This window comes from Lactuca serriola, chromosome 5 (assembly GCF_051521515.1).
Source record: "Lactuca serriola cultivar US96UC23 chromosome 5, Lser_US96UC23_V15, whole genome shotgun sequence".
NCBI classification, from domain to species: Eukaryota; Viridiplantae; Streptophyta; class Magnoliopsida; order Asterales; family Asteraceae; genus Lactuca; species Lactuca serriola.
Genome location: NC_136412.1, coordinates 338,292,115 through 338,306,596, shown reverse-complemented (window position 1 = coordinate 338,306,596; position 14,482 = coordinate 338,292,115). Strand labels below are relative to the sequence as shown.

At 34.2% G+C, this 14,482-nt stretch overlaps 1 non-coding gene across 1 annotated transcript; it reads left to right on the top strand.

Moving 5' to 3' along the window:
- Positions 1 to 8,943: 8,943 nt before the first annotated feature.
- Positions 8,944 to 9,050, top strand: LOC145055850 (small nucleolar RNA R71). Its single transcript, XR_013685399.1, has one exon. It is a non-coding gene; the product is annotated as a small nucleolar RNA R71 (small nucleolar RNA).
- The last annotated feature ends 5,432 nt before the right edge of the window (positions 9,051 to 14,482 follow it).

The following is a 14,482-nucleotide window of genomic DNA, read 5'->3' as shown; positions in this document are numbered from 1 at the left end:
TCTTAAAACCTAGATATATGGTTTCTTATTTGTTAATTGATTGTACATTGATAATACGAAAACGCATCAGTAACTTGGTGTTATAAAACGTATTGTTGTGTATAGTTGGTTAATGAGTAAGTAAATGCATATAAGTCGAAGTTTATCTGTAACTTTTCTCTAAGAGGGAAAAAGCGATATCTCGGCCGCTCGATGATTTGATTTGACTTATGTGCTGGGCCCGGTCAGAACTGAATTGATGTGTTCGATTAAGTTCTATGTCAAATAAATCAGAGATCGAGAAACCTAAATGCTTGACTAACCATTCCATAGGATTGTCAGCATGATATCTAACAGAGGACTGTACGTTCCCTTATCTAAAGGACAAGATTGATTAGATCAGAGTTGACAGCGTCTTTGAGAGCTACGATTGCAAACCGAATTGTACTTGTATAGTTACTAGACTTATCCAAGTGGGAGACTGTTGGAATAGTGTCTAAGGCTGCAACTATATTGGGCAATTACTTGACCCGGTTGTGCATGGTCCTTTTGGGTTGCCTTCACCATAGCAACCTGATAGGATGATTTATTGAGAGAGAGTAAATATTATAAAGATTAATATATGGTTATTTAATTAATATAAGTCATAGAATTAATTAGAATTAATTTGGTGGCTTAAAGAGATTAATTAAATAAAGGGGTATAAACTGTCAATTGTTTGATAGTTAAACTTTAGACTATAAATCCTTATTGATATAGGATTGGACAACTTCTAGGGCTATGATAAGCCAAAATCATCCAAAGGGTTATCAAGGAAAGGATATGGATTAACTTAAAGTCTAGGTTATCCAATTAGGGTTTAAGTTGTAACCCTTAAGGAGTCTACAAGTATAAATAGACCCTATGGCTGATGGAATTCGACACCTGACCTAAAGTAAGGAACCTCTGGTCGAAATTCCTTCCCTCTCCTCTCTCCTAAATCATTCTTCTTGTTATTGGTGTTTGTAAGCCATTAGAGGAGTGACATTTGTGACTCTAGAAGCTCCAAGACCTCAAGATCAACAAGGAACTCAAAGGTATGATTCTAGATCTGTTTCAATGTTGTTATTTAACCTAATTAGTAATTAGAAGTCTTGGATTCAGAGCATGTTTATTAGAAAGCCTAGATCCGAGCATTAGGGTTTTGCATGCGCACATAGGAAAGTTCTTATGGCTAAAACCCATCAACCTTCTACTTCTCAATCCCTCTAAAACTATAAGTGATAATAATTTGAATCTATCTTCTCTCCTAATGATGGTCTGCTCATCCGATGTAAGGAGTACTCTGGAAGTCCTTGGTTACCGGGGCATATCTGGAAGCGGGAAACATGTTCCAGTACAATTAAAATTGAACACTCAAAGATTGTCTATAGATCTCGCTGCTCAATTTAGGTGGACAACAATATCCCTGGTCGTCGTCAGCTGAACGATCCTTAAGATATAGTATCTAGAAACTTAGGATCAGATATAATATCTAGGAACTTAGGATCACATTGTCTTGTCACTTATAGTATGTCCTAATTTTGTCACAATTTTTCGTGTTTAAGTGGACAACAATACCGGCGATCGACCAGACAAAGACGTGAAGATGGAAGGTACTGACAAGCGGATAAAGGTTGTCTAAAAACTTTCATCCCAAATCATTCTTAAAGTTAGATATCATTTTATTTTTGTTAAATTTGTTCATAGTTTTCCTCTATGCACAAATTTTAGGGGGAGAATTAAAAAAAATAATTCAAAAAATCAAACAAAAATAAAAAAATTAAAAATCCAAAAATAGTGTTATTTCTTGTTCAGAAAAATCAGAAAATCCAAAAATATTTTTTTTATGTTTTTATTTTTCCAGAAAATATAAAAAAATCCAAAAATATTTTTTTTGTGTGCTAATTTTTCTTTTAGTTTTGTTTTTGTCTTGAAAATTGATTTCAGGCGTAGATGAGACTCGTGGAGACTGTATTGAAGATCTTCTGAGCCAAGGCTTCATCCGTGAGCATCGAAGAATTCGCATTCGAAGGAGCAAGAAATGAAGATTATCCTTTCGACATTCAATATGTCAACCCCAGAAGCATGGTGAAGTTGTACTTGAAGATTATGTGACAGATTGCATTGAAGCCTCCTCAATCAATTTGTTGCTATCTATGAACCTGCTGAAGTGATCCAGAAGATTATTTCTCTCCGTTATTCTCTCTAAAGATTCTCAAGCTGAAAGCGCTATCTTTCAAGAATCAGTACATCAAGCCTCCTCACCCAATGTGCGTTCAGAGTCAAATCTTGAAGAAAAGCCCAACCGCTCGAGATGAAGTCATTCATGAAGATTCATCAAGTTCATCTTGAAGCTGTGAAGAAATCAAAGATTAAAGCTAAAGCTAAAGCTCCCATTGAAGATTGACAAGAAAAGCCAGCTAAGCTCAAGCCTCCTCACCCAATGTGCGTTCAGAGTCAAATCTTGAAGAAAAGCCCAACCGCTCGAGATGAAGTCATTCATGAAGATTCATCAAGTTCATCTTGAAGCTGTGAAGAAATCAAAGATTAAAGCTAAAGCTAAAGCTCCCATTGAAGATTGACAAGAAAAGCCAGCTATTTTTTTAGGGGGAGCTTGTTGGGTCATTTAGAAAAGAAAGCTATAAACCAAGGGGGAAATTGTTGGGTCAAACATATGGTTTATACTTTGCTTTTCTAGGAAAATATATTTTTATGTAATGTTGTATGTGTTTGCGGTTTGTGTGTACGGCCGCACACCCTGTGTACGGCCGTACACAGGGTGTGCGACTGTACACATGTGTATGGCTGGAGGTCCATATAAATAGAGGAGTGCATGTGGGAGTGTACGGCTAGAGAAGAGATAGAAAGTTAGAGAGAAGTGTGTGTGAGAGAGAATCTATTGTAAGGGGCATCAATCATATCATCAATACATTAGATTCAATTTATTCTTCTTCTCCTTCTCTTCTATTTGATCTGACATCATCCAATTGATTGGGATTCTGCACCATCAACTGGATCTGATTGATACACAAGCAATTTTGGGGACTTATAGACTCTTTGCTGGTAGAACTTGAGCCGAAAGCTCTTCTTCTCAGGGATTTTTGGCGTTCTGGGGCTGTCTACTAACATCTAGGAGGTGCTGGGGAAAGGCTTAGAGGCTTTGTGGGTGTTTGGGAGAGAATTGGTTGAGAAGGTGTAGAGAAACGAGTGAAAAAAGCCTTATATTTATAGGCTCCTGCAACTTCGTACGCGGGGCGTATGCGAAGGGTACGTTGGGCGTACTCCGAGCTACACTGGGCATAATCTTGCCAGGTGTCGCGATCTCGTTCCAAGCCATGGGGAAGAAGTTATGGCTCAGATCGTACCATGTGTCACTCGCTGGTTTAGTCTAAAAATTAATTATTTTATAAAATCCGTAACTTTCGCATACGAGTTCCGCTTTTTACGTTCTTTATATCCACGTGTAGGTAGAGACGTGATCTACAACTTCCGTTTAGACTCTGTTGGCTAATTTTGACTTTATTTTTAAAGTTATATTTTAACAGGCTTAGATAGTTATAGTCTGTCAAAAATTCATAACTTTGTCATTCGTAGTCCGTTTTCGACTGTCTTTTTATCGTTGAGCTCCTATTGAAGATATCTTCAACTCTCATTTAGATTTTGTCGGCTAATAATCGATCGATTTAAAATTCGATTTTCGTGTTGTATACTACTACACTGTATATTAAAAAAATCATAACTTCATCTAACGAAGTCAGATTTGGACGTTCTCTATATGCACGCTCTCAGTTTAACATATACTACGAATTTCATTTAGATCTCTAAGGCTAAAAAGTAGTTTAACAAAAATTCATTATTTACGATACATGAGATCGTACCAGTTTAGTCGCGAAACTTCAACATGTCATAACTTTTTCGTTATAAATCGGATTTCAGCATTCTTTGTATATCCGGAATCCTTGTTACGAGTACTTCAACTTTCTTCAAAGATATGGGTTCAAATTTGGGTTAATGTCATAATAACCATCAAATTTTCAGGGTTTTATCGGTTTTGCCCAAAGTTGAAATTTATGTCTGTTTTTACCCAAACATTTTCGAAAAAATGTTCGGTTTTACCCTTTTACCAGTGATAATAGGTTTTCCAGGTTACCATTATATCAAATTCTCAAAAAAACCCTTAAGTTTACCAATTTTTTTACGTTTTTACCCTTAAGTTTATAATTTTTTTTACACTTTTAGCCTAAGTATATTTTTTTCATAATATACATATTCATGCAAAAAAGTCGAATTTATATACGAAAAAATATTTAATTAAATATTGTATTTATATTTTTTTAATGTTACATATATATATATATATATATATATATATATATATATATATATATATATGTGTGTGTGTGTGTGTGTGTGTTTGTGTGTGTTTGTGTTTTTGCATTCTTAAACCATTTAAAAAGATAAATAATATTTTTAGAATTATAAATATGTGTTTTATAGATATAGCTTTTAGAAATATAAATACATATTTTTATATTTTTATATATTAATATGTATCTATACTTCTAAAAATATATTTATACTTTAAAAAAAAACATATATCAAAATACATATTTACACTTATATATATATATATATATATATATATATATATATATATATATATATATATATATATATATATATAAACATGTTTATGAATAAACTAGTTTTTTTATTGATATGTATATTTTTAAATACATAAAAATACGTATTTGTAGTTCTAAAAACATATTAATTTTTTTTACATCTTAAATGGTTTATCCAAGAAAAAAAACTCATACACACACACACACACACACACACACACACACATATATATATATATATATATATATATATATATATATATATATATATATAAAGAATGAACATTAAAAAATGTAAATACAATATTTAATTAGATTTTTTTGGTTTATAAATATGATTTTTCTGCTTGAATACGTATAATATGAAAAAAAAAATACATAGTGTAAAAGTGTTAAAAAATTATAAACTTAAGGGTAAAAACGTAAAAAAAACTGTATAATTAAGGGTTTTTTTGCGAAGTTAATATAATGGTAACTTGTTATCACCGGTAAAAGGGTAAAACTGAACATTTTTTGGAAAATGTTATGGTAAAAACGGACATAAAATTCAACTTTAGGCAAAACCGACAAAACCCTGAAAACTTGAGGGTTTTTATGACATTAGCCCTTCAAATTTTCATTCTATTTTTGACACTTATTTTTATTATATCGTTATAAGCAAATATGTTGCACATAAATCACATAAATCACATAATACTCAAATAATTATTCTTCATTACTTCAAAATAGGTTACAATTGGTTGACCCTAACTATTACATCATCATAATAATGCTTAGCCAGAAACGCGGACGTTACAATGCATCCCTCGAAATTCATCCTCAGAAAACTTCCGTAACGTCAAGGTAATCTTTGGTGAAACTGAACCATACATATGGAAAAATTACCTAGAAAATAAAAAATACAATAGATAATAAGTTGGCCAATTTCGTCTTATTTTTGAGTCTTCGATAATTTGGAGCTTTGCTTCATGATATTTCTTGATCTTTATAGCTTTGTAGACTCTTATTTCCAACTCTGCAACTTTGTTTTCTATTTTTTTCTCACTTTTTTCAATCAAAAAGCTAAAAATCCTAAATAAAACATATCCTTAAGCAAGGGAACTTTACTTCAACCTTTATCGATTAGAAGTATTAGTCTATGGTTCAATAATTACATAAGCTATCCTAGATGCATTTTTGGTACACGATGTGAAACATATTGTAGCCTTCAAACTAAGCAAGGTCGTGTTTTTGTTCTATGATTTCACTAGGATAGGGAAGCCACAAATACACTATAACATATGTTCGCTCAAATAAACATTGAAACTCGCATCAGATCGCCCCATACAACACTAGCAATCTAGATCTCAACATAACAATTCTTAACTAGATTCAATTTTAGATTATTATTTCAAATCTTTCTAATAATTTTTTAAATCTTAGTCATTTTTTGCAAAATTTAATTAGAATGTTTTCATTCCTATAATCAACCCCCTACCCCACATAAAATTAAATAGGAAGAATTAGAACAGACTTCCCTTGAGTAGTAGTGGCGAGATCAAATTCTGAAATTTGTGTGTTAAAGCTTGGACTTGTCGTATAATTGTTATAAACAATACTTCTGGACTCTACTCTTGTGAATGCAAATGTGCTGGATCGAAATAAATCAAAGAACGATTCTTTAAAAAATGTGTTGAACCTCAAACACATCATGTGAAAGCAGCGCCACAATTTGGTGTAGATCTTGAAGTCGTAATGGTCACAAAATTTAAAATAACCACCATGTGCTCTAGTGATGCCACATCGTGGTGTTAGGTCTGATTCAGTTGTGATAAGACCAAATGCTATGAAGTGGTGATGATGACCACGTCGTGGTGTCTTTTCAGATCGTCTTGCAAGATCCAAAGTAATGCATCGACTCTTTATAATGGCTTAGGACCATATCCCAATCTTTCTTTCTGTAAAGTTATTAAAAATTCTTCTCTTCATCAAGTGGGAGCCCCACACTTACCTAAGAACATGGTCTTCAACTGTAATCTTCAAAAATTGCACGACTTTTTTACCATTAAGCTCCTTCACTACTTCATGTATATTTCTATTTCAATACAAAATAAAATCAGAAGACTAGAGAAACACAAGATCATTTGGTTAAACTAACATAAAAACTAAAAAGAAATCAAATGGAAAAGAAAATGCAAACTCTAAAACATTGGGTTGCCTCCCGAAAAGCGCTTCTTTTTGAGGAGTCGTGATTTAGACTCCTTCCTATTCTACGTTGTTTCAGGTGGGAGTGGGATCTCTCTTTTTTTCTTTTTTTCTTTCCATTTGCATTTGTAAGCTTGAACCTTTTTTATATGCCTTGTTCGAATTCTCCTTCTTCTTTTTGTTGGCACTTTCCCCATGTTTACACTTTGCCCCTTTGCCTTGGTTTTTCATCTTTGCATGCTTCTTTCCAACTTCTTTAGGACCTTCCTTGTCTAAATCCATCTTGACAATTACTGGCTCCTCTAATTCTCCACTTATGTCTTCATCACTTATTTCAACTTCTTCATATAAGTCCTCTTCTATTTCATCAATTACTTCTTCCTCTAAAACCTTGGGTGTAGAAAACACGATCACATCAAATATGATAGGAATTGAAGTTCTTGTTTTAGAACTTTTTACTTTTTCAACATGGGATTCTTCCAAACCTTCAGCTCTGTTTTCATCATCTTCTCAATTTCAACTAGCTCATTAAGGTCTTCTTCTATATCATCCATCGTTGACACTTCATCATTCGACTTTTCATGACTCAATTTAGGACTCATTTCAAAGCTAATTGCTTCAACTTCCACATGAAGTGTAAGCTTTGAGTCATGGATATTAACTTAAGCTCTTGCGGTATTTAAAAATTGTCTTCCCAAAATTTTTGGAAGTTCTTCATCTTCCTTCATGTCGAGCACCACAAAGTCTACCGGGAAAACAAACTTTCCAACCCTTACAAACAAGTCCTCAAAGACTCCTTGTGGGTATGTGGTCGAGTGAACCACCATTCGAATTCTCATCCTTGTGTCTTGGAGCTTTGGTAAACTGAGATTTTGGTAGAAAAAATAAGGCATAAGGTTGATGCTTACCCGTGAATCGGCTAAAGCATTTATAGAAGTGGAGTTGCCAAATTCACAAGGTAAAGTGAGTTGGCCTAGATATCCCATCTTAATTGGCAATCCATTGATGATCGTGGTTGAACACAACTCATTAAGCACTATGGTTAATGCCTTTTCCAAATCCTTCCTATTTTTCATAACATCTTTTGCAAACTTTGGAAGTTTAGCCATGGACTTAAGGAATGAGGCGTTAATCGAGAGCGAGAGCACTTTTTCCATGAATTTCTTTTGCTCGGGCTCCAGAGATTTCTTAAGTGCTCGAGATGGGAATGGAAAAGGAGACTGATACGGATTTAGGAGATAAAATGTTTTTTCCTCTTGAGACCACGACGTGGTCATGTCACCACGACATGGTGAACCATTAGAGTGCGATTCACTTTTTGCTCTTTTGGATCCAGGCTTCTCTTCTTCCATACATGACTTGGGTTATATAGTAGCTGATTCATGGGTCATATATGGCTCAGAATGAACCTCTTCTTCGATGTAGATTTCCATTACATGAGGTTGTGATGAGTGATCTTGATTTCTAGGCGGTAGACTCTCATTAACACATGTTGTGAATTGCCCAAGTTGAGTCTATATATTTTTAATTGAAGTTTGATGAGTTATCATATGAGCATCAGTAGCATCATGCCTCTTTTCAGAAGCTTCCATAAATCTATGAAGTACTGACTCGAAATCCATCTTTTTTTCGGGTGTTGGTTGATCTTTTTGATAAAAGCCCCGATTGGTTTGTCTATACTTTTCATCTTTCTACTTTTTTTACTCTTCATATGGCAACCGCTCATTCTTGGGTTCCTCCAATCTTCATCATACTTGTCACTACTAGAGTAGAACACTTGTGCCTTTTTGTTCCCATTTTCATCTAAATCACAATCCTTGGTTAAATGTGTCCCACTATAATTATCACACACAACTCTTATGACAAGGATTAATTGATTCAATTTTGTCATTGCCTATCTATATTTTCTAATTTTGCTAACACCACGACCATGTTCTCATTCCCTCCATCTCCTTTTACTCTAGTGACATCCTCTCGTGGGTTGTGGTACTCACGTGGGCGCTTTACAAACTCTTAAATCACCTCTTTGATAGTTGCCAACTCCTTCTTCGTCATCGACCCTTGAGAATCAAGAAGTTGTCTAGTACTTACATTCATTCCATCATAGAAGATGGAAAATTCTTGTTGGACATTGAGGTCATGTTGAGGACAACTTCTAAGCAAGCCCTTGTATCGCTCCCGTGCTTCATATAAAGACTCTCCAAACCATAATTGAAAATTAGCAATCTTCTTTTTGAGTTTTGAGATCCTTAAAGGTGGACTAAATTTCTCAATTAAATCATCACAAAGATTTGCCCACGTGATAATGGATCCGGGCGCAAGTGACCTCAACCAAACTTTAGCTTCACCGGTAAAAGTCTCCAGAAGCATCCTTAGTAGCACGGATTCTCTTGGCACATTAGGAACATTGAAGTAATTGGAAATGTATTTTACTTCATCAATATGCTTGAAAGTGTTGGGATTTATGTACTATAACACTCTTATGGTGCACATACAACCCTAATGGCTTTGGATCTAAGTTTTCTCTATTTATACGTGCAACAAAAATTATCCAAAGCATGAAGCCTACAACTAGCATACGATTTGACATAATAATCATAAAAGTAAGTTAGAAGAAGACCTCATAATTGTATCTTGTAGATATTGGTCTTTCAAGAGCCTAGCACCTCATGTTTGATGCCTCAAATGTCTTACAACAAACCAAGAACAAGAGGAGGACCTTGAGAGAGAGGTTTGGAGACACAAAAATCATCTAGGGCTTCTAGAAACACATAGTGCATGATTTTTGACTTTAGAGGAATACATATATAGTGTAGAATTCCAAGAGTCATAAGCAAACCCTAATTCTTACACTTAGGCTTATGGTCCATAACTTATATGGACTAATACTTCATGGACTTTCACATAAGCTTAGTCCATCATGGATCAACAACCCAAACCATATGTATCACTAATTTACATAATCAGTCCCCATCAATTTAAAGTCTCTTTTGATCACCAAATTAATTCCAAATTATCTTGATCAATACTGATTAAATAATATGATTTCTCAATTAATATATTATACTTATAATATATTAATAAATCATAATAACCTCTTTCTCAAATATCCATCCTATCAAATTGTTCTAGAGAGTTGCAACCCAAAGAGACCATGCTTGTATCAGGTCAAGTACATACCAAATATAGTTATGGGCTTAGACACCTAATCCAACAGTCTCCCACTTGGATAAGTCTAATAACTATAATTGCAAGTACGACTTCAAAATCCGATTAGCAATCGTAGCTCTCAAAAAGACCGTTGTCGAACTCTGATCTTATTAGTAAGGTGTCCATCAGACAAGGGATCATATATTCCTCCATTCTATATATCATATGGACATGAGACATGGATTATAATCATTCTCTCTGTCCATGTGTTGTTTCTTGATTTCCGATTTATGACGACCGACTAATTGAACAAATCAAATCAATCCTGGCTTGGCCAAACGCTTAGGGTTGTCATCACTAAATCATCGATGGGCCCACATATATCACTTTTATCCCTCTTAGGGTAAAAGAAGCAGATAAACTTCGACTCATGTGTTTGATCTATTTACTCATCAAATCACACACAGTGATACATTTTATAACACCGAGTTACTGGTGCGTTTACATATCATCAATGTGCAACTGACTTGTAAACTGCAACTCATATCTCTCCGTTTCAAGAATATACGATATTATCGTCTCATGATCACCCATGATAAAATCCATGAAGTGATTCAAATGAGCGTGGGTTTAGTCCAATACTCAAATCTTACTACAGAAGTACTCATGAATACTGCAGCAAACTTGTGTTATGTCTAAACACCTTTATACAATCTACAGACGCATTCATGATAGTCTAGCTTCAGTACCTACTTCCAAAGTATGATCGACTGTGGATAGTTTGTATAAGTTTATTATTCGGGAAGTCAGAACATGCAAAGTAAAACACCTTTTATTTAATCACCATATTGATTACACATTATGTATTGTATAATATTTCGATTGATCAACTGAATACTTGAATTAAAACAATAGTCATCCCATGCTCCAAGCATGCACACTATGTTTACCTATGGTCCTTACTTTGTGAATGTTAGGTGTGTCAGACCCAACAAATAATAGGGGTACGATATACTCCAAAATAATCCCATTATATTGCACTAAAAGATAGTACAAGGCAAGTAGGGTTGATTTACAGAGACACGGGATAATTAGTATATACCTCTTTGCATAAGGTATTTGTTCACAAAAGATTAAATAAGGGGGGGGGGGTTGATTGTAATGATGTAGCAAAAAATTTAAAACACGAGTACACAGCTAAACGAATGAATTAAGTTCAGATTTTGTAAGGATTCCAACTCTATGTAGGACAATCCAGCAATGTGAATCAAAGATGACCAGACATTTGTTTCATTCTATCTAAGTTGGTATTTGAAAGTGTTAACAAGCTCTAATACTTTCCATTCACCACATTAATAAATCAAAACAAGCTCTTTGATTAATCCTAACCTTACTAATCTAATTTAAACAAGCTCTTAGAAGTAGATTAAAAGATTGCATTAAGCTTATTATGAATGCTCCCAACAACACCCAATACTCCTCACAAGCTCAGGAGCGTAAGAATGTGTGAAAAGATTTACACTAAATTCATTCATAAGAAATCAATTTAATTCTTGTTACTTAGTTCAATTCACAAAACAATTATAGATTTTGCAAAATGAATAACTTGAATGACCTACCCTAATTCAAATGGACAATAAGAATCATTATTAGAATTAAACATTCGATTGAAGTAAAATTAGTTTCACTTGATAGAAATTAAACACAAACATTTGGGCATATGATTTGATTCACAACCAAAAAGTCAAAACATGAACTTGGAGAAGTTAGGGTTCTAGCCACACATGGCTAGAACAAGATTAACAAATTCAAAAGATGAAATTAAGTGCTAAAGTGATTGCAAAGAAGAAATTAAATGTTTCCAAATGATTAACGGACAAATCCTTGCTAAAACCTTCGAATTCCCCTCTCCCAAAGTGCTCTTATATGCTCTGACACACCCCAAAATGAACAAATTCCCGACATATGGAAAATGGAAAAAACTGCCAAAAGACAGTTTTTAAGTCTGACACGGCCCGTGTTAAAATAGAGTAAATCAACACGGGTCGTGTTGACTGAAAACATAGCCATCAATCCTCGATTCCAGCTCCAAAGTATGATGCTCAAAAGTGTTCATCTCGACCAACACGCCCCGTGTCCAAATAGGATAAATGGATACGGGTCGTGTTCAGTGAAGTCAAAATGCCTGGAATGGTCAATCACGCCCCGTGTTCGATTTCTAGGCCAAACCTAACACACCCCGTGTAGCCCTCTGACTCCGAATCCAAACTTCATTTTCTCAATTCTTCCGTTCTACGCCCGATCATCCCGCAATCTTCACCAATGCCCTCCGGCACCTCCAAAAGCGTGTTCCAACCTCTGATTTACCTGAAAGAGACATGAAAGTGTGCAAATAAGGTCGTTCTAGAGACTAACATGAATATGATAATAATGAAAGAATAATGAAATATAACTAATCTAAATACATCCATAAAAGGGACTAAAAGTTATGCAAAAAGGTGCATAAAATACACCTAACAGTGAAATAGATCAATTGTAATCATTTCCAGTGACACTCATTTCACAATTCCAAATCCTTATCGTAAGTGTGAGAATACCAAGTCCTTGCCACTTACTGTAATTTGTTAGATTCTAAGCTTATATGCAGTGATCCTTTTGTAATGACTATATACACAAGTCACAAAGACTTTTCCAATTACGAAACTTTCCATTGGAAATTGTTACAAGACAATTCCATAGACACGAAGTGTCATATTCAAAGCATATTCCTTTGAACATCCTTCTTGTATAAAAGTTTCTAACTTACACATAGATTCTTGATATCCAACTCCCATTATGGAAAATTTTCCATAATTTCCATATGACTATCCATTCTTAATAGAATCCTATCTATTCAGAATTATATCAATATGGTCCATTCATTACTATACTTCCAACTATCCACAAGCAACCAATCCTTGGTAAACCTCAGATTGTCCTTGACAGTTGTTTAATGACTCGCAGTCATAACCAGTTTCGGTCCCTTTTCCCTCTCCACGCCCTAGGCATTTGGAAAATTAGAACTTGTGAATATTGTAGCATACACAATCCATCCTATACCTGAAGCATATAGAATACGATTCATAATGTCTCACATAAAGACATGATACCAGACCAGTCTCTTACTATAATATTTCTATATATAGAATTTTCAATGTTGAAATATTTCAATATGGTATTCATATATCTATGACTAAGTTTGATTAATACTTCAATCTAAACTTTTAGATTTGAAACAAATTATAAGTATCCTCTCCCTTATTATAGCAAAACAACTTTTCAAACTTTTCAACTTTTCAACTTTGTAATCTTTGTTTCCTATAACTAGTATTGCTAACTTGGAACACTTCACATAATAATCATGCTCCCACTATCATGATAATTATATTCCTACTAGCATAACACTTATGCTCCCACTAGTTTTGACATGTACTCAGAAATCAGTTGGGCTTCTAGAAATCAATACTTATTGACCTTCTTACCAAAGTTTAGATTTCTGATATGAGATGCTTCAATAAGCCTTTATCTAAGCTCATACACCTTTTATTAGAAAGCTCATATGTGTGTCTAAACTATTCAGAACTTACAACAATAAGTTCTAAATGTTCAAACTATTTCCCATTTCTTACAATTCGAACTATGAAGAAGGATGTTGTAATCATAATCGAATTTGAGAACGCAATTAACACAACTACTATCTCTTTAAAATCTACTTAGTGAAAGCCTTTCCTCATAATCATTTTTATGAATTGGAGAGAAACCTTATGACACTAAGATTTTATGGTGTATGTGTTCCTATCCATGTGAATCTGTCATTTCCAACCATTACCATAAGATAAGGTCTCTGAAAAACTCAAACTCATATGGACTGAACTTGTTCAATCTCAATTTCTTTCCACTTGGCAGCACAAGGGCCTACCATGTCTTCCGAGTTGTTGAGAGATGCCCCTTACTGATCAATGAACTTTCACTGATCAAGGTGCTTTACCTTATGCAAACAATTGAGAACTCATAGAACTCACATTCATAGTCAACTTTAACTGGAATGAGTACAGAAACAAGAGTGTGTCAAAACGATAGGTTACAAACCTCAAGTCGTGTGCTAGTGATTAACAATAGGTTTACTCTTGATTAGTTCTTGAAACTTTTCAAGATCTTTAAGACTCCCACTGACCTCTTGACATGTAAGATTCTCTGTCAAGAAAACACTCATTGACAAACAAATATTCAAGAGTTACTATAGATTCTTATCAATGAAAAAACACTTCATACAATTGGTCTTAGTTGGTCTTTGTTTTAGCCAAAACAGCACAACTACCAATTCCAAATATGCATGACCAAGAAAGATTTTCTACTCCATATCTTATGATGTGTTATGAGTCTACTTAGGATATGTTACTCAATTTACAATCTTGGAGTATGACTCTAAGATTTGATTTTGGAACGAAGTTTGATTCACCTTAATTGATTTCACCATTTCAACA